This window comes from Prionailurus viverrinus, chromosome B3 (assembly GCF_022837055.1).
Source record: "Prionailurus viverrinus isolate Anna chromosome B3, UM_Priviv_1.0, whole genome shotgun sequence".
In the NCBI taxonomy this organism is placed as follows: domain Eukaryota; kingdom Metazoa; phylum Chordata; class Mammalia; order Carnivora; family Felidae; genus Prionailurus; species Prionailurus viverrinus.
Window position 1 is genome coordinate 48,337,829 of NC_062566.1, and position 25,716 is coordinate 48,363,544.

General features: G+C 43.1%; 1 protein-coding gene across 9 annotated transcripts in view; it reads right to left on the minus strand.

Annotated features, from left to right (window-relative positions):
• The window catches only part of GLDN (gliomedin), a 104,500-nt gene extending 81,499 nt beyond the window's left edge, over positions 1 to 23,001 (minus strand). For 2 of the 9 annotated variants that reach the window (XM_047864376.1, XM_047864367.1), the window contains exons 1-4: positions 22,961 to 23,001; positions 22,113 to 22,184; positions 16,601 to 16,639; positions 9,290 to 9,704 (exon numbers count right to left, since the gene is read on the minus strand). The gene's annotated coding sequence lies outside the window, so the exon portion shown is untranslated. Of the gene's footprint in view, positions 1 to 4,556; positions 5,047 to 6,713; positions 6,803 to 9,289; positions 9,705 to 14,945; positions 15,148 to 16,600; positions 16,640 to 16,746; positions 16,849 to 19,335; positions 19,466 to 22,112; positions 22,185 to 22,960 lie in introns of those variants that run through there. The other 7 variants (XM_047864369.1, XR_007153339.1, XM_047864370.1 and 4 more) reach the window with 7 other exon arrangements.
• Between the last annotated feature and the right edge of the window lie 2,715 nt (positions 23,002 to 25,716).

Below are 25,716 nucleotides of genomic sequence, written 5' to 3' on the forward strand. Positions count from 1 at the left end.
TCATGCTCTGTCTCTGTCAAAAATAAACATTAAAAAAATTTTTAAAAATGTTGAATGAACAAATAAGTAAATGAAGGATGAATGAATAAATGAATGCATAATTTGGGGGAGTATAAGAGATGGTGCTACCAATTTAATACCAATATCTTTGGATATCAAATAGGGGGGACTATTTTGTGCTTTATACCCAGCCAGCTCACTAGCTGAACTCCTAGCGATGCCTTGGGCTTTAATCAGGAATTTAATTAGCCCTGGCACTTGATTCTGGAAGAAATGGAGAACAACAATGAGCACAAGTAGGAGAGAACTAGATTGTTACCAGCCTGACATATGGTGCCATGTATCATCCACTGGCTTTCATTTAGGTCTGGACTAAGTCCTAGGTAACTCTACTTCTAAATGTTAGAAGTGCTTATTTTCTTTCTAGACTCCAGATGATTAAGACCTTTTATTGGCTGTCTGAAACCAAAAGCATGAGGTCCTTTGGATGATTAGGGGTATATACAAAATAGTTGCCGACATAGCAGGTATAGGTAACACAGTTCAAAACACTGGGCTTGATTCCTGACATTTTCCACCAATTAGCTGTATGGCAATGCACAAGCCAGTTGATATTTCCAGGTAGAAAAGTCTCTGAATCAACACAATGCAGTAAACAACTATTTAAATGAATAACACTGTGATGTACCATGAAGCTAAAGAACCTCAAACTTTAAGGCCCTTCATTGCACTGGCCTCTTTCCAAGGCCCTGTGCCTACTTTTATCAGATGGTATTATTACCCTAAACCTGGGTCTCCTGTTAAGGTTCCTTCCAGGTTCAAAATTCTGTTTCTGGCGAATGGCCTTGAAGAGGGGCATTTTCTACTATACAACTTATTCAGTTTTATAACTTGCTGTTTTTGAATTTTCAAGGCCAATGCTGTGTCTAGGTACATTGCTCCTAGATACTTAGTACAATTTTGGACCATTCTGATAAAGAAAAAAACTCTAAGTGAAAGTCTAGATCTGTGAGATTTACCAGTACAATGTTTGAACTTGAGCCACATTCTATGTTTTCTTGTAGCTGAGAATTCTACCAGAAAAATTCTTTTACTGTAAGGTCCATGTCATGTTCCAATTAGTTTTGCTCAGGGTACATTTCTTGTTGTTCCAGAGTCCCAACATTTGACTTAAATATTGCAGAGGCACTTCCTTCATTTTCCTAGAGGAGTTTTGGCCTCTTGGAAGCCATGGCTGGGAGGTGCTGGGGAAACCATGAATTGAGCTGACAGTGTTCAGAAAAACAGGTCTTTACTGTGTAGCAACCTGATTTAGGCACCTACAGTAATTGAACTGGGAAATTTGGAGGGGTTCTTAGGAAGTCTCTTCATTATTTGCCAGGTAAGTATGAGGCACAAGCCCCAAGGTTTAGTGTCATACTGCTAGCCCAAGAGGAGAGAACAGAGAAGGCTGATGGTGGAGGAGGTGAATATCTTCAGGCTGAAAGTCCTTACAATGAAACCTTTCTTCACAGTCTTCTGAGTCTTCACAACTTCTTGCCCTCCCAACAATAGGCACCACGGGGTACCTGTCCTCAACTGCTTTCCACAGCCACTATAAGGGCCTTGTCCTAAAACCTGGTTTGGGCACTCACCCCAATCAAACTGAGAGTTTATCTGGGCTCAGGAATTCTCTTAATTGCTTCATTTTTTCTTGTTACTGGCATTTTATTACTTTTTTTGTGGAAAGGGGATCAAGAACTCTTTTCTGTTTATTCTTCTTGATTTTCATAAAAAAATGGTTGTAGCTCCATTTCTGACTTCAATTTGTGTCAAACACGAGCTGCAGCATTCTGTTATTGTTTTGTCTCTAACCCTATTTTCCCAATATGTAACCACTTTCTCCTCAGAATTATGACCCACTAGGATCCCTACTGTTGACAGTAACAACTCCAGATCAGTGGACCACTTAAATGGATTTCCTGTTAACATTTACTCTGCCTGTCTGAAATTTGCATTACTATTTATGCTTTTTTTTCATTTAATTTACATCTATTTGTTAGTTGACTTTAGATTGGTGTTTGGTTTTGAACCAGCTTTGAATTTGTCTTTTTATTTTTTTTTTGGCTCATAATTATCTTTTAGTTTATATTATTTTCCTGTTTCTCAACCATCCATGAACTGGATTAGAACTGTGCTCTAGGGGTACCTGAGTGGCTCAGTCTGCTGAGTGACCAACTCTTGATTTTGGCTTGGGTCATTATCTTATAATTGTGGGATCAAGCCCCACATCAGGCTCTGCGGTGAGTGTGGAGTCAGCTTGAGAGAGAGCATGGGCTCTCTCTCTCTCAAATAAAAAACAAAAAGAACTGTGTTCTAACCCAGCTCTGATCAGTGTGTGACCTTGTCTTCCAGCATGCATTACTTGATTTGATCGTACTAGGTCTTAATAAACACGGTTTTTACTCACTTATTTGGACCAATTCCCAAACTTACTTGGGAATACATTGTTATCATATGAGCCTAATGGTAATTAGGAATAGCCAGAATAATTCCCAACAAGTTACGACTTTATAAATATTAATCTTTGGAAATGAGAAACGTCTACATTTAAATAAAGGAGAGTATCCACTCTGTTAGGGGCTGGTGGACTGTTCTCTGACTGAGAGGAGTATGTAAGGATAGCCCCATTCCATGTGCTGCCTGATTTTAAAATAGCACCAAGCCTATCATCGTGCTGCCCAGGCTTCAAGGGGTCTGAGAGATGCTGTGAATAGTGTCAGGAGGGACACGTAGTTGTGTAGGTTTAAAAAAAAAAAAAAAGCACGGTCTTTATGTCTCCTATTTTGTCCACAACTTAGATCCTCCTCTTTCCCACCCTGCATGCCAGTCTCCTGTTGTCCTGTTGCAAAGCGTGTCAAAAACCCTGCGGTTTCAGAGATTTGGAGTGTTTTCTTTTGGGGTGGGGGGAAATCCACACAGAAAAACATTTGAAATCTCTGCGATGATTAAGAGGTGGAGAGGAGATGCAGCATGGGGAAGGCTGGAAGGGAACATGCCAGCATCTTTCTCTCCCTCACTCTTCTCCCAGGGTTTCTGAGTAGTGGAACTAAGAAGGAGATGACTTAGAGGGGTGTTCCAGACACACCTGGGGGTGGCGGGTGGAGGCATGGGAGGGCTATGCTGTGCTGTATAGTTTGCAAGCACTTTAATGTTATTTCATGAGGATAGGTCAGTGGCTCCAGAGCCATTTTATAGTCATAGAAATCGGATTTCAGGGTGGTTAAATAAATTTCCCAAGAGCACACATTTGTAAAAGGGTAGAGCCACACCAAAATCCAAAAATCTGGTGTTGGAAAGCTCCCATGCTACAAAATATCCTCTCTTGGTTCATCTTTGACACCTCAACTTCTACTTCTTTAGGAACTTGATGGATTTTTTTCTCCTATAGGACATCTGCATTTTAATTCCTTATGAAGCATTATGTCTCAGTGTGAATTAGCCAGTTGGCTCCTTCCCACCCAAAAGCAGCTTCCCAAAGAAGGACCTTTTTAGCAAGCAGGGAAGGAGAGGGCTGGAGAGGGCCAGGCATGGTGTGCACTTATAGGCCACCCAAGAGCCCAGACTCTTGTGGTGGTGATGGCACAGTGGTAGGGGTGTGGAGAGAGCTCCAGAGAAGGTGGCCTAGGAGACCACTGGAAGAGAAAGCAGAAAAAGGGCAGAAGGTCAACTTCATTCTTTATACTGGGCCAGCTAAGGCCTGTCCAGAACCCTTGTGGTTCCAGCAGTCATTTGGTATAAAAGAAAATACTGAATTCCTTTGAGCCATTATTGAGGCTTGAAAGTTTGGAACCTCTGTGTTAGTAGCACTCTGGGAACAGTTCAGCCAGAAGTGGGATATGTTCCCTGCAGACCTATAATTCTAGGAACTGCATTGTTTCCTAATTGGATCACTAGTTCTGAACTCATGGTACTATAAAAGGGGCCCTTTTTAGCAGAAGAGAAACTCAGAGGTCCTACAATCAGCAACTGACACCCACAGGAGTAGGGACTTGCCCAAGGCCACACAGTACGTTCACTTCATCCAAAGTTGTTGCAATCAAGTGCACTTGAAAAACCCTAATGGGAGAGGTTGGGGAGGGAAGGTGGAAAACATTTTATCAAGCATTAGATCATGACAAGTTCTTCTCAGAAGATTCTCTATACTTCCAGAAGTTTAAAAATGTGATGACTGAAGGGGGCCTAGTGTATATTTTTAAGCATTTTGGTAGTATTACTGACATTTGAGGATTTCCACTTGGCTTTTACTGTTTGGATGGTTAACAGCAGCAGCAACAAACTCTTATATAAAACTTATTTCTAAATGCCAAAGCAGTTTCTCTAAATACAGTATACAAAAAGAGAGAGGCATTTGCATAAAGTAGCTATTAATTTCCCTTTGTGCTACCAGATCAGGTAAGGGCCACACAGTTAAGAGAAAGCCCCTGCTTGTTCCCTGCTCATTCAGCAGCAGATCAGGGAAGAGCGCTGGGCTTGGCAATCAGGTCTCCTTCCTCTGAAGAGGTCAGAGCCCTCAAAACTCACTCATGAGTCCCCCACAGTGAGGCAGGAAGGTGCTCACAGGGCTCCACTCAGTCTACTTCACGTGCAGGAAGCAGACTCTTCACCTGCACATCCCAGCTCTGGCCTGTGGTGGCCAGAACAGAGCTACCTACTGGTCCACATTCCCGTCTCTCACACAAAAGGAGGAGTTTACTCCCTGACAGTTGCTGCTCTCAGGAATTTTATTCATCAGGTTTTTTTCTAAATAGCACTTCTCTCCATTTAGTTCATAGTGTATTGATGGGGTTCTCTCTCTTTGGCTCCTCTATGAGGGCCTAGGCCTCCCCCTTTCCAGGATAGAGTCCAGCCTGTCTGCATAATTCTTCATGGGCCTTGAGTCCCTGTTGTTGTCCATGTGCTCTGCCTACATCTGCTTAGTTCAGTAGATGTTCATTGAGAATTGACTCTGGAATGCATCTGCAGCACATGGCAATGGGAACATCTGCTCTCTTGACCTTGTGGAGCCTAGAGGCCAGGGACAGAGACAGTTTTGGGGACAGGAAGGGATAGAGCTGAAAGGAACCTCAAGAGTGGGGTTGAGGAAAGAGGGGAGATGATGTAGATTCCATGTCTCCCCAGACTGAGGTATTTTTAGGGTTTGCTGGGGCCACAGAGAACTTCAAGAATTTCTAGTGTTCCCAAGTGGAGAATCTAGGAATCTCCCTCTTTCCTTATTACTCACCTGACGCCTGAACACATACTGTTTTATGTTCAACTGTTGCTTACTGTGTCTCTGAGTTTCTGCCTTGGCCAGATGACACACCTTCTCAAGACAGTGCCAATTGAATCCCATATGCTTTCTCCGGGGCTGAGGTGGAAGCAGGTGCTCCACAGGTACTTGGCTAACACACTTGTGTTGGGGAAAGTCAAGCAGCTGGGGCTGGGAGTAGGGTTCATGGACAGTACAGGCCTCAGGGTCTTGGCTGCCTTCCCTTGGTCTCTCCCTTTTGTGTGGCTCTGGAGGACTAATTTGCTGCCATGCTTAAGGACAACACCTAAATGTGCTCTTTGTATGACATAGCCATGAGCAGGGATGTGCCATGGAGTATGCCTTCTCCCAAAGAGGAAAGAGCATCAGACAGGGAGACCCAGGTGTGGACCTCAGGTCCACCATGCTTACTCACTTGACTCTCTACATCTGTAAAAGGGGAAAATGACATCTCCCAGTGTTGTGAAGATTAAAAGTCAATGTATGTGATAAAATGGCTAATGTATGAGTGTTGCTTCATGACCTGTAAGGGATTTCCCGTCCATGATCTCATTTGAACCTCATGGTAGAGCAAATATTGCTATCCTTTGTATTTTACAGATGAAAAGCCTGAGGTTCAGAGTGTGTAAATGACTTAGTAGAGATCACACAACTATTAAGAGGTAGAGCTGGGCCTGGAGCCCAGCTGGACTTTGGCCACCATCTGTTACTATGTTAAAGGACAGCTGGCATATGTACTATGTTATACAGGGTTTCAAGGTCCTTTCATGTCCACCAACTGCTTATGCTTCCTGGGGGGCCATATAATGTGTTGCCATATATGAAACATTTAGGGCATAATTTTAATGAGAATGTTGCAGTCAAGGAAGCAGTGAGCCTTTGGTAATCATGTGGATCCAACCACTTAACTGGCCATCCCTTTTGGGTGACAATAACAGATCATAAGGATTGTATAAGAACCAATGATAAGAATGTCTACAAGGTGTAATGACAAGCTCTGGTGATAGTTTGCCCACACTACAATGCATGAGCATGTTTGTAAGAATTGTGCCTCTGAATCTGACAAAATCTGCTTATATCTTCAGAAAACTTTGTTATGAACAAATTGAAATTACTCTTCCATATCTGATTTTAGATACTTTAAGTGGTGCATTTGAGAATAGGAACATTGATTATAGTATTTATAAGGAAATGGAAGAATGTTTTACTAATAACTATTAAAATCTGCTAGACTTAGGCTAAGCCTAATAAATCTAGTTAAAATAAGGAAAACACATTCTATCTTTGGCCTGATTAGGAAGAGGGTGTGGGGTGAAAGTCTTAGGCTGAGCTTGGCAAGGAAGAGTGTTTTGCCAACAGGAAGGGAGGTTATACAAGAATGGGGTGGACCGGTGATGACCCAGGGCAAAACCTGGCAAAGTACTTGGCCTCCTGTAGTTGGGCAGAGAATACAGAGGGGACAAGGATCCATCTGTCACCTTCAGCTCTGCAGGCCACATCTTAGGGTGTTTCCTGTGAAAGTTCCAGAAAAAAACCAGTGTGGTCAGCTTAGGGGAATATGTGGTTTATGCTGGAACACTGGACATACCACATTACTGGAAAGATGCACACTGGATGACCGGCAAAATAAAACTCAACTTTCCAAATGTTGGCAATGATAGGAGATTCAGTTCTAATGACCAGTTGTCTATTGAATGGATGCCAGTACAAATCATAACAAATTCATTCTAACCATGACAGCCACAGGAAGGACACAAAGAATTCAGTGTCCCTTATTCCATGAAACAGCTCACTGGAATCTGTGAATTCTAGAACCCAGGATGGGAGGACTCTGGGATCCTTGTCACATGACCAACCAAGACAGAGAATCCTGGGAGGCCTGAGGCCACAAAGATCTTGGCATCTGTGGGTCCACCTCCCCAGGAAGTCCCTCACCCATGTGAGGGTCACATGTAGGGCATGGGTGATAAGATTCCTGGATAGGACATTGACTCCCGATTGTAGGTGGGATGCGCAGAGCTGGGATCTGGCCCTGGTCAACCCATCAAACTCGGTAAGTCCTTGCTGTTTTAAGTAATAATAGGAGACTGTTGCATGCTTTGGCAGGGATTGAGAAGAAATTAGAATGTGGGGCTAAGAACACAGTTTTGGAGTTGAACAAATGTGGCTTTGTACTTCAACAGTGCCATCAACTGAGTGACTCTGGGTAGTATTTTCATTTCTTAGAGCTTCAGTTTCTTCATCTTTGTTGTAAAATAGGAGTGGTATTATAATTTTCTTGGTATACTACTGAAGGCAGTAACTTAGATAAATATATATAGAATATCCAGCACTGACACATGTGCCTGACACATGGGTACTTACCACATAGCACAGCAGCACCCTGGCCACTGTAGCCTCCTCATGGGGTTGGCTAAGCAGGGATCCAAGGAAGAATCCTCTGACTTCAAGGTAGGTCTGGATCCTGGGGCACCTGTGTGGCTCAGTCGGTTAAGCATCCATCTCTTGACATGAACTCAGGTCATGATCTCATGGTTCGTGAGTTCAAGCCCCATATTGAGCTCTGCACTGACAGTGCGGAGCCTGCTTGGGATTCTCTATCTCTGCCTCTCTCTCTCTCAAAATAAATAAATAAACTTAAAAAAAAAAGGTAGGTCTAGATCCTAAACCTCTAGCAACCCCTGAAGTTTCCTCCTAATGGTGTGGGGGTGTGAGGAGGGCACAGTCTAGTTCCCTGGCTGTGTCAAAGTGTAAAAACCTCCGTTCCTACCATTTTCTCCCTAGACTTGCTCAAAGACACACAGAACTATGGTATGGCACTAGGCCAAGTGTCAGTAGAATTGCGATAGGCTCTGTGGCTTACTGGCTGGGTGACCTTGAACAAGTCCTGTAATCTGCCAAGGCTTGGGTTTCTTCATCCACAAATGGAAACAAGCTTATCTGCTCTGTTTTCCCATCAGAGGGTCAAGTGCAATGTCGTCAGCCTGGCATTCAAGATCCTTCCATCATATTCTCTGGTCTCATCTCATATAAATCCTCTTCATGTTGACACAGCCCTGCCAAGTCAAACCTTTCTTAGGATCTCCTTCATACCAGAATGAGCCTTCCTGCCCAACTCTTTGTGTATCTAAATCCTATCTACCTCTACATCCCCTGCAACATCTAGCACAGGGTTTTGCATAAAATGGATGATTATTTTATTGGTTAGGGTTAGGTGACAGGTTAGGGTTACATGTGACAGGAAAACTAAAATGACAGTAGCTTAAAGAAGACAGAAATTATTTATCTCTTATGGCAAAGAGGTCCAGCAGAAAATACCGAGGGCTGGGATGGTGGTTCCAGGTGTCAGGGACCCAACTCCTTCTGTCTTGTTGTTCCACCATTCTTAGCATATCACCTCATGGTCCACTATGGCTATCAAATTCCAGACATCTTATTCTCATTCAGCCAACAGAAAGGAGAGGAAAAAGGCAAAGTGCATATTGTCCCCCTTTGGAGAAGCTTTACATAGATGCTACACATGACATTTCTGCTCATATCTTATCAGCTAGAACTTAGTCACATGATCATCTTAGCTGCAAGGGAAGCTGGGGAATATAGTTTTAAACTGGGCATATTGCCATGTCTGGTTTTTTTTAGGTTTATTTATCTATTTTGAGAGAGAGTGCAAGCAGGGGAGGGGGCAGAGAGAGGGTGAGAGAATCCCAAGCAGGCTCCATGCCATCAGAGCAGAGTCCAAAGTGGGGCTCAAACCCACGAATCATGAGATCATGACTTGAGCCAAAATCAAGAGTCAGATGCTTAACAACTGAGCCACCCATGTGTCCCTGGGCATATTTCCATTTCTAATAAAATTGGTAGGGAAGTGGGGGGGTGGATATTGATATACTCGTATTGTTGCCTCTGCCACAGTTATTAAAAAAATTAAAAATATGAAAACTCACTATCAAGTTTAAAGCCCCTTATAACGTATAAGATTATGATCACAAAACCACTTACCTCATTTGTAATGATATGGGTATCCTGATATTTAGATTGGAAACAGCCAAATTCTTCTTCACCTCTGGTGGGAATGTGGTGACATGTTTATTAATAGAAGGATAACTCAGAGCTGTGAATGAAGATAAATTATGACTCCTTCTCTTTACTGCATTTTACCAATGAGGAAACCTAACTCCAGAGGCTAAGTGATTTGCCTATGGGCATGGTGTTGATGAAGGAGCCAGGACGAGAATTTGAGTTTCTAGATTCCATCAAGGCTTTTCACAGCTCCTCCCTGATGAGTGGCCCATTCAACTTCTGAAGGCCTTGAATTCTGTGGATCTCCCTGCTCATCCAGAACCCCTGGGAGCAGATCTCGGTCACTATGTTGTCAGCTGCATTCCTGCTAGCATGCAGTTCAAAAACCTTCAGTCTGGAAAAAGGGAAATACCAAGAAATAGAACATTCTATTTAAACAATGAGGGCTTTTTTCTAAAAGCAAATGATTACCTCCTTCTCTTTGCACCTAGAATACACAGGGCCCTGAATCAGGCACTGAAGGGAGATATAAAAAAGCATATTAAATGGTTATTGCCCTTGGTGTATAGATTCATTCTCCTTTCCATTCATTTATTAAAAAATGATTGGAGCATCTAGGAGAGGTACACACTGGGCCCCACACTGGGTATGCCAAAATAAACTGTGCAGATACAGTTTTTGTTCTGAAATTGCTTATAGCCTACTGGGAGACAGAGACCAGTAAACAGGCAACTATAAAATAGAATTAAAAATAAGAATGGGCAGAGGGTTGGCTCAGTCAGTGGAACGTACCACTTGATGTTGGGGTTGTAAGTTTGAGCCCCACATTGGGTGTAAAGATTACTTAATAAAATCTTTAAAATAAAAAGTATGGTGATGGGGAGGAGACAAGGTACTCTGAGTAGGTCACCTAGACTTGAGTGTGTGTTTGAGGGCTCAGGGGTTAAGGCTTAGTGGATGAGATAATACTGACTGGAGACCTGAAGACTGAATATGTGTAGGCAAAGCAAGTGCTGTGTGAGAGGCATGGTAGGTGGGCAGGAAGAGGATTCCAGATAGAATGTCCAGGAGAGTGGGTGTGTCCAGGAGTGTGAGGTGCTGAGAAGGATTTATCATGACCAGAACATGGCAGGCCTCAGTGATAATGGTGGAAGGCATTGGTAGGGGGAGCAGAATAAGAAATGTGACTGAAAAGGTGAGCAGGGACCAGTCAATGAAGGCCTTTGAAAGGTCTGTTGGAAAGTTCATATTTTATTTTGAGGCCAGAGGGATAAAGGGTTTGAGGCAGGTTTGTATTTTTTGTATTTGCAACAGTCCTCTGGCCTCAGGGTAGAGAATGAATTGGAAGGGTTGGTCCAGATGCAGGAGACTTAGGAGGCTGTTGCAGTAATGGTGGCCTGAACCAGAGAATGACCTTGAAGGGTGAAGAGAAGTTGATGGATTTAAGATAGTTTTGAGAGGTACAACCAACAGGTTTTGGTGACTAGCTGGAAGAAAGAAATGAGAAAGATGGGGGAAACAAACATTCATGAAGGAAAAATTAAAGTAACAGATGCTAACAAAGCCAAGAATAAGAGCTATCCAAAAGGAAAATGGGGATATGACTGTGTGTTTTGAGGAAGGGATAATTGTTGTGGGCTAGAAAGATTTTGGAGGGCTTTCTGGAAGAGTTGAGATTGGCATTGGGCCTTGTATATGGGTAGGATTTTGGTGAGTGGAGAGGACATTCCAGGCTGAACTATGATGTAAGATTATTGAGACAGAACAGTGTGTGATTTTTAGCAGATGGTTTGGTCATGGTTGTTTTTTTGTTGCTGTTTTTTTTTTGTTTGTTTGTTTGTTTGTTTGTTTGGTTAGGGGGAGAGATACAGAGACCTGGTTCTCTAGGGGGATGCAACTAAAACTTGAAGCGAAGGACTGAAGAGATGAATCCCATTACTCTCCCAGAGTGGTTTAGAGCTCTTTGTGTATCCCCAAAGCCATTTGTGTTGGAACCTCAAGAGGTCTGTGGACCACTAGATAGTCCATCATGACCAAACCCCCACAGATCCCAGTTTCCACCATAAGAAAAAAAAGTCTTCCTTCCCCAAAGGGATTACTGTTATGTTTGTGAGTCTTCTGCAGTGACCTAGGTCCTCATGTTGAGAGCTACCATGCTAGGGTATTGTTTTCCTATCTCTAGGCCTCTCCAGAGCCCAGCCTGGCAGCTTGCATTGTAAGTCCTGTGAAACCACCAGGGAGACTGCTTTAACCCAAGGCTGTGGAAAATACAGCTGTGTAACTGGGTGTGTGGAGTAGCCCCTCTGGTCCTGGGGTGTGAACTCTTGCCAGGCACCATGCCCTGCCTGAGCACCCTGCACCACACCTCTGGTTACTGACCCTAGCCTACATGCTAATGGCATCTTGGTCCCACCTTCTCTGGCCCAAAACCCACTGGTATCTTCTGCTTTGGCCCAGCCTCCAGGCTCTGACATTGGCTCTGGTCTAAGGACTGCTACAAATATTCCCAGGGAACCCTTTCTAGGGGCACTGGCCCTAGGTAAGGTGAATACTGATAACTTCTAATTGGCCAGTACTTACCGCTTAAGGACCCACAGTGTCCTAGGGCTGCACTGGCCTCTAGTACATCATTTCTCACAGTCACAACCCTCTTACAAAGCACATAGTATCCCAATTTTACCAAAGAAGAAATTGAAGGATATTAAGACTGTCCAAGCCCACCCAGTCTACCTGTCCTCTGTCCTAAATATCCTGTAGGTGAGTTGGGGAACTCCAGGAGATAACTGTGGCAGACATTACATTTTATCCTCACAAGGACCTTATCAAGAGAAGTACTATTCCCCTTTTATAAATGAGATGCAGAGAGGTTAAGTACTTATCCCAGGGTCACATAGCTAGGAATTGGTAGAAGCAGGATCCAAGCCTAAGTCTGCCACCAAACCCTCCTCTCTCTACCTCTCCAGGTACCTAAAACAGGTGAGGGTTCAACCTCTTTTCCTGAATCAAGGTTCCAATGTCCACGTAGGAAAGCACAGTGATTCAGAAAAGTAATTTCAGTAAGGTCATGTACCTTAGTCCCAACACACTCTTCTGTGATCCTTTTATAGATGGGAAAACAGAAGCCCAGAGATGTGCAAGGGCTTCACACCATGCTATCACTGTATTTTCTCAGTCCCTTCTGCCCATTCCATGGAACATGGACACAGCTCCTGGGATTTGAGCCCAATGCCCCAGCTTGGGTGGTACCTACCCCCCACCTCATCCTCCCCACCACCCAGTCTCCTGTTCAAAGGCCCAGAAGACTCAGCTTTGATTCAGGTTGAATGAGTCATTAAGGGTAAAACAAAGAAAAGAATGCCTATTTCCTTGCTAGATGAAATAAACCCACCCACCTTTTGACATCTTTTTGTTCTGAAATGATGATGGTATGCAATGACTCAGAATTAGCATACTCAAAGAGACTTTTCTTGAAAATGAAGGGACAATGTGTGAATAAATGAGCTGAAATTGGCTCATGAAGGGAGGGAAGGATGACCTCCGGCACATCAATGCAGAGTGGAGGCTGAATGAATGTGCAATAATGGGAGGGAATGTGCAATTCTTCAGGGGGTAGGAGAGCAGAGAGGAAGCCCATGTGAGGGCCAAGCAGCAAGCCCATCAAGTCCCCTTAATGGTAAAATCTGAAGAAGCAACCACCAATTCCCAAGCCTACTTGACTCAACGCCAAGCACATTCACAAGCATCTAGAAGAAGGGGAAGAAAGACATTTTCAAAAGAGCTGGTGTCTAATACCAGAGAGCCTTTCCATGCCAAGCAGCCTGGCTAGTGGCAATGAGGGACTGGGAGAGGGACAATGTGTATTGAAGCCAACTCTTAACACCGTGTTCCTCTCCAGAGGAATGAACCGAGAGGATCTAATGTACTACAGCCTGCCCTTAAAATGTGGAGTAACTGGCCTCTTGCCCAGTAGTTGCAGGTCATAGCTTGGCAATGCCCAGATCCTCTGGTTTTTTGGTGGTGGGAAAAGAGGACAGAATTGGAAGCCAGAAGAGTTGGCACTTTCTCAAGCTTAGTACTAGATGGACTGGGGTAAAACTCTCAACCTCTCTCAGACTGTTTCCTCTGAGGAAACAGGAGGTGACTGCTACAACCTGCATCAGGAGTTGGTGGTTGGGAGGAGGAAATGTGATAATGCAGGAAAGAGAACTGCTCTGTCAACTGTAAGATGCTATTCAAGTGGTTGTTATTATTGTGTTTACAGACATAGATTTAACATATTCTGACAGACCTGACATCAAACTAGGAATCTGAGGCCATGGGTGCATTCCATTCCATTCCTTAGCCTCTGAAAAAAACATGAGATTAGAAATGCATTTATTGGGAGTGAAAGTTTTCAGCAGAGCTTCCTTTCCTTTGCAATGAATTCCAGGCCTCCCATGATGCTCAAAGAACTCTGCAGGAAGCTGCTGGGGAAGGCTAAACTCCATTCTGGTTGCTATAAAACTTCATTTTGGGTTCTGTTCTGGGAGCTTCTCCATTTCAGTTACCTGCACCATTACAAAGGGTGGAAAGACTCTTGACAGGAAAGTGGTTTCTTGTTTCATAGCATTAGCTTTTCATAAATAATGTTATCAGTTTGAACAGAAAAAGGCCACAGAAGAGCTGATTATGGGGTAATTATTTTAGAACAGGAAGGAAATTAGAAACTCGTAGTAAAACCCTGAGATTTTCTAGATGAGGAACTGCAGCCCATGCAGGGTAATTGGTTTTCCCTGGGTCTCACACTTGAATCAGTGAGCTGGGATTAATCCCTAGGAGTCCAGCTCCTATTCATGTGACCCTTCCCTGACACCAAGGTGGAAAATTCAGATGTCTTCAGGGTCTAAGAAGGAGGGTATTGGTGGGTAAGGCCATAGGGAATGGTGGATGTTCAGTTCAGTTTTCTTTCAGTTTACCCTGTTTGGGGTTTGCTGAGCTGTTTGAATCTGTAAACATATCTTTCACCAAATTTGGGAAATCTTTAGCCATTATTTTTTTTCAACTATTTTCTTCTATATCAATCTTTCTCTGTTCCCTTAAGAACTACAATGACATGAATGTTAGACTGATATTCCACAGATCCCAGAGGCTCTATTCACTATTTTTCAAACATTTTTCTCTGTGTTCTTCAGATTAGATAACTCCTATGGATCTCTCTTCCAGTCTACTGGCTCTTCCCTCTGTCATTTGCATCCTGCTATTGAGCCCAGCCAGGGAATTTTTTAATTTCAGATATTGTATATCTCAGTTATAAAATTTCCATTTCAAAAAAGTTTCTATTTCTCTACTGATAACTAATTTTTATTCATTTCAAGAGTTAAGGTAAATACCTTAACATCAAAGAATGATTGTAACAAATTGCTTCAAAATCTTTTTTTTCTTGTAATTTCAACATTGTCTTTCATCTTTTCCCTTGAGAATTGCTCACCTCTTCCTAGTTCTTATCACATTGAGTAATTTTGGATTGTATCTTAAGATATTTTATATGGGATGTTATATAACTCTGGGTCCCATTAAAATCAGAGCAAGTTGATTTTTTGTTTTGGTTCATCATTCAAGCAAACCAGTTAAGTGAAGACTGCAAGTTCTGTCTCACCTTCTGTATGCAGAGGTTCTGCTGTCACCTCAGGTTCCAAAGCCTCTGCTGTGTGTCTGGGTATGTTCCACACATGTGTGGCTCGGAGGGAAAGTCCAGGACTTACGTCGGTTCATACATGGAATCCCTTCCTTCCTCTCTTTCCTCTTCCGGATTTCCCTCACATCCATCAGCTTAACAGGGTCACCTATCATCTTTCTGGCTAGAAAGATAGAGCTCTTTCTCAGAGTTATAGCCACTAATGACATCACAAAGTTTTATTCTACTAGGCCTTTCCTCTGGATAAAGTGGCAAGAGAAAAGAGAAAAAAAAACAAGGACTCCTCTCATACTCTTCATATAACAGAGGCCCTCTTCTACATTCTTCTGTCCTGAGATAACAAGATTTTCCTCTCGGGGATTTTAGGTGCCCAAGCTGCTGCCATGGTGATGACAGTGTGGTTTGGAAGCTGCATCTGGCCTTGAGACTGAACTGAGAGAGAAAATATATGAGGACAAGAACAAGAAGAATCTTTCCCACACACTCTGGCTTGCAAGGGCCCCTTTTCCAGGTCATTAGTCCAGAAAGATTGGCTGTTTCATATAGTTGTTGTGGTCTATGACCACTGGGCAGTTTCATGAGTCACCTCACCCTCAGATCAAAGCCAGGAGAAAAATTCTACGAAACTCACTGTCACCATATTGGTCATGTAATGAGTTATTTCTTTCACCAATCCACCTACTTTTACTTATTTTTCAGAGTCCTCAATTAATTGCTGTGTGTGTGTGTGTGTGTGTGTGTGTGTGTGTGTGTGTGTATTTTGTTCACAGTGTTTAGTTGTAATCAGTTTTCCTCCTCCATTTAGTCAGACCTGAAAGTCTAGCAACACACCTGGAATCCATCTCTTTTGGTTGGTACTCCCCCCCACCCCCACCCCAGGGCTTACTGGCAGAGGGCCACTGATGGAAACTGTTATATTTAAGAATCTTATATTCCCTGGTCTGAAGGTGTCAGGTCCCAGGAGTCAATGGCTCCAAGTTTTCCACCTTGTTTGGGTTGATACTTGATATTGATGTTCACTCAACAAAGGTGTATGGAATGTCCCTATGTGCTATCTTATGGGGCTACAAAAATGGTCCTCAACCTTAATGAGCTTGCAATTCAGTGAAATAATAGGAATTTGGATTAGAAATTTAGGATACAAGCTCAAAATCTTTCTCAAGGTCTTTTGTATACCCTCAGAACCACAACACATCATTAGAGAGCATTTTACAGCCTGATTCTGGGGCTTTCCCTTTCTAGAAAACATCTTTGATAGTCTTTTTCTTTTGAGGGGAAACGGCAAACCACTTTTATAGAACAGTATATAAAGTGCTACTTTTAGTTTTGTGAACTCTACAAAAATGGCAAGATGACTCTGTATTATGGTCTTCTTGTCTACTAAACATAGTCTTAAGAGAATATAGTCTGGTTTGGGGCTCCAGAACTCAAAAGGGAAATGAAGACATTGGAGAGTATCCAGAGTAGCACTTGAAGTAGAAAAAGGATGAAATCTGATATTAAAAAAAAGAAAAGAGTGGGAGAAGCTGAGGCCATTTTCCAAGGAGTTAATTCTTCATAAGGAAGATTACTTCCCCAGCCCATCTCTACTGTCTCTTCTCTTTGAAAGCACTTACCTTCGCTTTCTACATCAAAGTAATGCCAGTGGGTTGAATCTGCGAAGGGAGATAAATATCAGGAGAAAGAATAGGGGTTAGCCATTTAGCTAGCACAAGTAGATGTTATGCATCAGCAAGAGTGTTCTGTGCATCAGTTATCTTACCATCCTCATGACAGTCCAGCAAGGCTTTGTGATTAGTTTTGTGATTCCTATATGGCAGACAGGGAGGCAGACTCAAAGGGTGCTGTGATTTTTCTCAGGGTCCTAAAAAGGGAAACATAGACTAGAACCTAGGTATCTTGAGTTCAGGTTCTGTTTTCTTCACTCCATCAGCCTCTAAGACGTTGGGGTCTGAATGGTTTCCCTTCTCACACTACTAGAGCCACAGTGGTTTTCTATGTAACATGTGGGTCATTCTGAGGAGTTTGGGGAAGAGATACTACTACCAGTGGTGGGATCTGGAGGCTCCCAAGAGAGAAAGAAGTTCACTGGGAAGCCAGCCCCCAGGTCCTCCAGACCTGTATGTCCTTGGAGCATAATTCAAGAAAGTGCTTATCGTCCTCTCTCAAAAATAAAAAATTCAGAAACTGACCATGAGACAAAGGAAAGAAAGGTGAAGTAAGAGTGAGATCATTTTCCACGACCTCTTCTGACCAGGAAGGTGACTTGGGGATGGAGGAGGGACTGCTTTGTGGGGATTAGTAGCAGCAGAGTGGTGGAGTCATCCCTAATTCCCACTGGGCCTCAGTGCTGGCCTTGGCTGAGGAGAGCTGAGAGTGTTGAGCTGGTAGGGCTCTCTCCTTCCTAAGGGGTCAGTGAAGAGCAGCTTCTCTTCGATTTCTGGTAAGGTTGGTGGAACCTGCTTGTTGAATTCCAGAACACACAGGGCTTCTCCTTGTCAGTCTCCTTATGGCTCCTGTCTATCACCATCTCATCCCCTCTTTCTAATTTAATAGCAAGGAGAAAGGAAATGAACATTGATAGAGCCCTAAGTGTTCAGCATCATGCTAAACTTTACATTCATTAGTTTCTAGCAGAGGATTTGGTACACTGTAGGTGCTCAATAGATGTTGGTGCCCCCATCTCTTCCATCTTACTGGTCTCCAAATATGAGGCAGTGAGTGCCTGCTCAGTTTTATGACCGTTGAAGAATGGAGGCAAAAACAATGTCAAAATGGCAAGGGTGAAAATGAGACTAGAATTTGGGCTAATCACGCTGGCTTCTCGGGGTTCTCCTCTTTTAAGAAAAACTGTTTCTGTGAGGAAAGTGAGGTGATCCAGAAACTGGCAGCCTAGCAGAGGACTGAACAAAAAGATATGTAGAAGCCTAGGAAACTTAGGGCTTGAGCAGCGCCCCTTGGCACCTGAAGAGCATCTTTAAAAGTTGGCTCCCACTTGTCCCAAAGCAAGCAGACTTTTACACCATTATAATACTCTGTTCCAGGTGTGACCCATTTTTAATCTCTGAAGTTCTCAATCAGTCATGAGCTAATTCTCTAAAAATGTCACTGTAAGTCCACATACAATTATATTTCTCTGCAAAGAGAAAGGAAGGTTGCCTGAGACTACTGGTGCCCACTAAACAAGCAGGGTCTTGGCCAAAATCTTTGAAAGTTTGTGACATCAATAAATTCCCTATTAAAGGATAATTCACATCCTTTAGATTTTTCTGTATATTATATTCTGAATGCCATCTTCTCCTCTCCTTTCCCCCTGCCCTGGCTGGGTCCTTATCACTTTTGCCATGAACTCCCAATGGGCTCCCTGCCTCCAATCTAAACACAACTGACCATGGATCTTCGTGAAACATTTGCTTTTGTTGGATCCAAAAAGACTTCAGTGGCTTTTGATTGCATATAGGAAAAGCCTAGATTCAGTAATATTTTCCAAACATCTCCCCTACTTCCTCTGACATGAATCCTACCTTCAGCCCAACTGAATTACTTATTGCTACACAAATATGCCTAGACTCTTCCAACTTTCCCAACTTTTTCCTGCCCTCTGCCAGCACATTCCTCCACCCTCCCACCCCCGCTTCTCAGTCCTCACCACCAAAGGGAGATCACTCCTCCTTTAAAGATGGGCTGGTCACCTGAACACAAGACAGCTCCTCTGCAATTATACCTTTGATTATCTGGACTCCTTGTGCCACATATAATCATCCTGTATTGTTAATTGCCTTTATATGTCTATAATTTGCTTCCACCTGTGGATATGACAGCACTGTGCCATATTCTTCTCACAGAAGAGGCATTTGATATTCTATTACACACTTTACAAGAGCTATAAAGATGATTTTGTCATTAAAATGTTTTATTATTTTCAGTGAACATCTGGGGCATTGAGATGGTAGAAGAAAAGGAGATGGAAGGATCTCTTTTCTAAAGCTATTTGTCCTTCCTATGTACATTATATAACCTCTGATTATTTCCAGTGTTAAAGAAATAGTCCCTCTGGACCTTTTATAATGATTCAAACACTGAAATGATTCATCAGTTCACAAGGAACTGGTGTGACCCATTTTTTAAAAAAGAATAAAACGAGAGAAAAACCAAATATTGGCTCATTTGAGGGGAAAAATAAACTGGCTGCCCTTCTATTTTTTAAATATTTTTAAAGAACTGAAAATGCACCACAAAATGCAAGAGTTTGCTTTTGTACTTTTGGAATCAAGTAGCGGCATGAAAGTAAACAACTAAATTTCAGGGAAGAAATTTGCCAAGTCTCATGGGACAAAAATTAAGTATTTACCTTTGAATGAAACACATTTTTGATGTCTCATCGGGGTATAAACATCATCTCTGGATTCTCTACTTTCCACCCATCTCTTGTCGGGCAGAGGAAGTCACAGAGCTGCAGCTGACATCACTCACCTGGGCATTCCTCTTGAGAAGGAAAGACTCAGGAGTTTAGTTTCTACCACGGGGACCCTTAGGAAGCAGGTAGGGCTTTTTTTTTTTTTTTTTTTTTTTTTTTTTTTGCCTGACTTTATACTTTAGCATCTCTCACTGACTGATGACCTGACCAGAATGTTTGCTCCCCAGATTCTCATAGGACTCTAGAACTTACCTCCTCCTCTGTCTTCAACATTTACTCCCTCTTTACCCACTGAACGAGTTTTCTCTTGCTACATAACAAATTACCACAAACTTGGTGGCTTAAAACAACATAAATTTATTATCCCATGTAGGTCTGGCATAGGTATGGGATAGCTGCTCAAGGTCTCACCAGGATGGAATCAAGGTGTTGGCCAGGGCTGGAATGTTACTTGAGGCTTAGAGTTCTCTTCCAAGCTCACTGCTTGTTTAATTCACTTGCAGCTCCTAGAGGCCACATGTTGTTCCCTGCCATGTGGTTCTCTCTACAGCATGGCAGACTGCTTCTTCAAGGCCAATAGGAAAGCCTCTCTTCTGCTTGGAATCACTCTGACTTCTGGGAAGGTCTGCACCCTTTTAAAGACTTCACCTGCTTATTTCAGGCCCAGGATAATCTCCCTTTTTAATTAACTCAAAGTCAACTGATTAGGGACCTTGATTATACCTACAAAACCCCTTTTACTATATAAAGTAACATAGTCACAGGTGTGAAATTAGATCTTCACAAATCCTTTTCACTCTCATGGGGAGAGAATTCTACAGGGGGTGGAGATTATCTTAGAATTCCACCCATTACATCTACCCCCTCAGGTTCTTGGTCCATTGGGTTCAGTCTTCCACTTAACAGTTTGCCAGAATAAGTCCCAGATAAATCACTTTGTCATTCCTGAGCCCTTCTCTTGATGTGGACTCCTGGCTCTCCTCTCTGGGTCTCTATCCCCAGATCCTCTGTCATTGCCCCCTCCCCAGTGTACCTGATGAATTAGTGCAAGTGTCTCCTCCTTTGTAACTCCCCCCGCCTTATTTATTCTCTGCCCTCCTGTGCCAAACAAAATTAGCTCTCTGGGCTCCTTAACACCCTGTATGAGCCTTTGTGTCAGCAGTCATCTGTTTTACTATCACCTTAGTAATAGGAGAGCTGCCTCTCCTCTAGGCTCATGTCTCTTTAGGGAAAGGATCTGTCATGTCCATTTCTGTCATCTCAGAGCAAAGATGCAGTAAAAGGCACATGCTAGGGGCTCAACAAAAGTTGGATGAATGAATGGAAAGCCCAACAGCAGTCCAGCAGAAAGTATATGGGGACAAAGGGAATGTTGTCAACTGGCTCAGAGCATGGAGGTGTGAAGAGAGCAGTGGAGGGCAGTGAGTAATACCTGGTGCTTCATGCGTGAAGCTCATAGTGTCCAGCTTTGGTTTTGAGACATCTTAACCATATGACTATGTTCTCCATTTATCCCTGCTAGCTAAGTTTTTCTTAGACATATGACATAGGACATGCCCTTATAGTTCTCTTCTCAGGAATTTTCCAAAACCACATTTTCCTGTAATGCACTGAAGAGTTGATACTCATGAGTGATGTCCTACATTGAAAGGAAGAGAAGCAGTCACTTGGGAGTAGTAAACTGTTTTTAATTACAATCCTAAAGCTCACCTTACAGAGTTTATACTCATGTATCTTTTTTAAAAATAAATTTTAAAAACCTGAATATTATGCTGTGAATCTTCTCCTAAAAGAGACTCAGAGGCATTGCCATGTCACTGAGAATGTCATGGCTTATGAGGATTCTCTTACAAGACTTTCTACGAGTGAGAACTCCAATCACCTTCAATGTACTTTTCTTTCTTCAAGAAAGACAAATTTAACTATGGAAGTAGTACTTGGAAAATGTAAATAAAATAAGGATGCCCCATAAACTCACCACCCCCTGAAAGCCACGAAAGCCACTGTTAACATGATTTAGTTTGGAAAAATGTAGGGAGAGAGTTTTACTCCTGGAAAGGACTACTGTCTCTCTTCTACACTCGCTGCAAACATCAGCCTAAGAGATGCTCGGTGGAGAAGAAGCACAAGTCATGTAAAGGTGACTTTATTTGGCAAAATTTACTTCCTGGCTAGCACCTAAAGGGAGATGAACAGAGAGAAAGGGATGGTTTCCACAACACCCCCAAGACAAGGAATGCACTATGCAAATCCAGCACCAGGGAGAGCGCCAAGTGGGAGCTTCAACTCAACATTTATAGAGCCATCAATGTCTCCCAACCCAGAAAAACAGCAAAAATGTTAATTTTTTTAAATCACTAAGTAAATACAATGTCAATACTTAACTTAAACAAAGTTGCCCTTATAGCACACTTAAGGTTTCTAATGACTTCTTCCTCCCCCATCTTATATTTTTTCTCCCTGGCCTTATATTTCTGGACTTTCCTGCTGCAATTGATGAGCTCAGAAGCACCAAAAACACTACCACCACTATCATCATCACCTCTCTCACCCCATCTTTTTCATTTGAACACGCCTGCATCCTGCACCCTGCCCTTTCATTTGCACTTGCTGCTTTGCAGGATCCATGCACTCCCTGTGACCCTCGGCCCCATGTATTCACAGCCTGGGATCTTCAGGCTCCTAAGGGACATTTCTCGTTATTGACTTACCAACAAGTCGAAGTTGAATTCATCATCATGTCTCTCTTCAAATTGGCCTCTCTCTCCCCCTCTCACTACTTCCTGCCATCTAACCAAATTCACTTGTTGGTTTCTTTTTAAAAATTTTTTAATGTTTATTTTCGAGAAAGAGAGAGGAGGAGGAGGAGGAGGAGGAGGAGAGAGAGAGAGAGGGCACCAGCATAAGCGGGGGAGGGGCAGAGAGGGGGGGAGGACAGAGGATCTAAAGTGGGCTCTGTGCTGACAGCAACAAGCCTGATGTGGGGCTTGAACCTACAAACTGTGAGATCATGACCTGAGCAGAAGTCAGAGGCTTAACCAGCTGAGCCACCCAGGTGCCCCCACTTGTCAGTCTCTTAGGGAGGGCCCTCTCTTCACTCATTGCCCATTCCCTATGCACTCAAGACCGCTGGTTTTCACCTCCTTATCTTTGCTCAGACTGTTTCCATCACCAAGAGGCAGAGGTTTCAAAATCTGCATTGACACTTCAGAAACTCTACCAAAATCCAACTATTCTTGGTACCTCCAAGCACTCCATGTGTTTAGGGTGGGCTATGTGTCTACGTCATTTATGTTCTTGTTAGTAATGACATTAATGATTACTACTTATGTAAGGGCTATTCTATGCCAGGACACACATCTTTTTTTAAAAAGGCATAGGTAGAAAGAGAACAAAAGTAGCTCAGAATACTAAGGGGCTATGATTGGAGGGGTGTCAAGAAATAGCTCCCCCAACCCCCCAAATTCCTTCCTTGCCCAGTCTGTCATGCCTAAATCCTCTAATAGGAGTGCAATAATAGGAGTACATGTCATTGAGGAGTTAAAATCTTCACCCTTACCTCCTTCAGCACTCTCCCAACCCCTTCCCATCCCACCCCTCTGTTCAGTGCAAAGACTTATGGGAGCAGCAACATTCTAAGCTGTTAACAGCTAAAGCCTTCATAGAGGATTCTGTCCCACAGTGAAAGTTGGCTGAAGACAGTGAAAGAGAGAGGTCCTTCAGGAATGGGTTGGGAGTGAGAATGGAAGGGGAAAGGAAAGAACCAGCTTTATAAGAGGTATATCCCAGATTCAGGCTCTACCCAGCCTACTGACAGAGTGTGTTTTACTGTGTTTAGAGCCTTGCCCTTCTTGAGCCATTCCTGCATGCCTTCAAGAGAGCCCACTGACTCAGCCCTGCAGGGGACCCAGAGATGAATCAGACATGGATCCTGCACTCGAGGAGCTTACTGTCTAGTGGTAGAAAGTGAAAAGTACCATAGCAAAGACAATTCAAGGGGGCATAGGGCTTCAAAAGAGAGAAAGATACAGGCTGTACATCAAGGAAGGCCTGCCAAGGGAGGTCGCATTTGAGCTGGACTTAGGAAGGTGATGGGGAATTTTCCATAGGCAGAGATTGGAGGTGGTGCTAGTTACGGTGATGGATACCTTCAGTCCAACACTGTGATCTGTAGGGGCAGGGGTAGCTGGAGAAAGGTGAGAAAAAGCCAAAGGATACTCTAGGCGTGTTTTCTAGTAAAAGGACACCAAGGATGACACTTTGCCTGCTTTAACATTTTGCCCAATGTTGCCCAGATGAAAGCAGGTCATAATTTATAAGGCATGATGTCTAAAAGTTGAGAACTTAAGGCTGGAATGACAAGTGCTCTCTGAGGGTGGTGGTGAGGTGGACCCTCAACCCCATTATTCTATGAGTCTGTGTTTGGAGGGGGAGCGAATGATACACCTCTGGGCCTAGGTAAGTTGTCTCCATGAATGCCCTCAAGTGAGCAGTGAGGCTTCACAGTAGAACGGGAGATGGGACACCAAAGAGTGAATATGCTGAGACCTGTTCACTTGAATTTACAAGAGTATCAGGTTGGTATTTAGTTCATGTCTGCCAGCAGAAACAGTATAGGCACATGTTTTGAAGACTCTGTAGGCAGAAATCAAAGAAGAGGACTGCAGCTGACATGGGTGGGGAGAAGTTGGTAATAAACTGCTTGATGAGAACAACAACAAAATGGCCAAGAAGGGGCAACTGAATGATAATTTAAAGACAAAAGGGGAAACTTATTTAAGAAGTCCACACTTTATGTACTTAATCCAGTTCTTTTTCCCTTTGTTGCCATTTTAGAATTGTAGCTCTACCATTTTGTAGAGGTTACAGAGGGAATCTTGCAAAAGCGTTTCCTTGGCAGAGAAACCATTACCCAAATATTACACCTTTAAAAATGGTTGTACAACTTCCAAGAACAATTTTTAATCTTTGGTGGCATCACACCCTTGGGACTTTTGTTTTTAAGCCCAAACATAGCTAGTACTTAACCAGGATTCTATTCATTCCCAGTGAGCTGAATTTAGTCAGCAGTAACCCCAGCCCTGGAGAGACAAAGCAACCCAGTAATACTGTATGGATGAAAAGCTGGCAGATAAATCAGGTCTAGTCAACCAAAGGATGAAGAGCACAAGACTCAGGCCTGAGAGTGTAGTAGCTTGCCTTGGATGGCAGCATTAAAAAAAAAAAAAAAAAAAGGAAGGTAGGCATGGTGGGTTAGCCAGAGTAGGGTCAGCATGCAGACCTGTGGTCCCTGATTCTAAGAATCTTCTGGAGGAAGGAGGGGACATTCATTCTCTGCTTGACCTTTTATACACCTAGCTGGGCAGGGGAGCCTTGGCCTTGGAGGTATAGCCCCTGCATCCAGAATGAAGTGAATTCTGCCTCTGGTCAACCAGGATTTTTATAAAGCCTAAATTGACCTAATTTGGAAAGCAAGCTTTGTGCCCTCTAAGTTTTATGCTCAGTGTCTGCTATTGTTGGTCAAGAACTTCCATAAAATAGTGCAAATCATCTCAGTGTCATCAGAGAGGGGGAGGCAAATAACAAGGGGCAACATGGACAAGTCAATAACTTGGGCTCAGGACTGGCAATATGGCCAGTGTGAAACTTGTCTTTGGGGATTTTCCCACATCATTTCTTTCAGCCTCCAAACTCTTTCTAACCTCTGCCTCCTAGGAGTTGCCTTAAAAGTCCAGCTTTTCTATGCCGGTTCCCAGCTCAAGCAAAATGCCCCTGTAACCCTTACTCTGGTAGGTCCCTTGAGATCTGATTTCTCTCTAAGAGCTTCTCCACTCCCTGGTTTGATTGCATTATCTTACCTGGGAAGGTAGTTTCCTTTTTTAGCTTTCTGTTCATTTCTCTTCGCCTCTTTCTCCTTCCTGCTGTTTCTCTGATCACACTTTGCTGGCCTTCTATCATATTGGTGTCAATTTGTCACCTACTATTGTTTTCTGTTTTGGGGGGTGATGATTTTCTTAAGGGTAATGTTCTTGTTGTTACACTTTTAAACAAAAAACAATAGTTTCATCAAAAGGGATCCTCAATCATTTGATACAGTAAAAAGGCACCAAAGATGGATGCAATTTGGGGAAAATGTTCTTCCTTGTAGGAGGGAAAAGCAGTAGGAGCTGGTTCCCAGTGTAGGGATAGACAAGGAGCTGATGGTGGTACTGCTTAGACTCTGCAGGAGGCACAGGAGGTCTAGAGCTCCAAAACATGGCAGCTATGGTGGAGCAGGTGCTTTAGGGTTTTGTTTTTAAAAGTCTCTGCCCTATT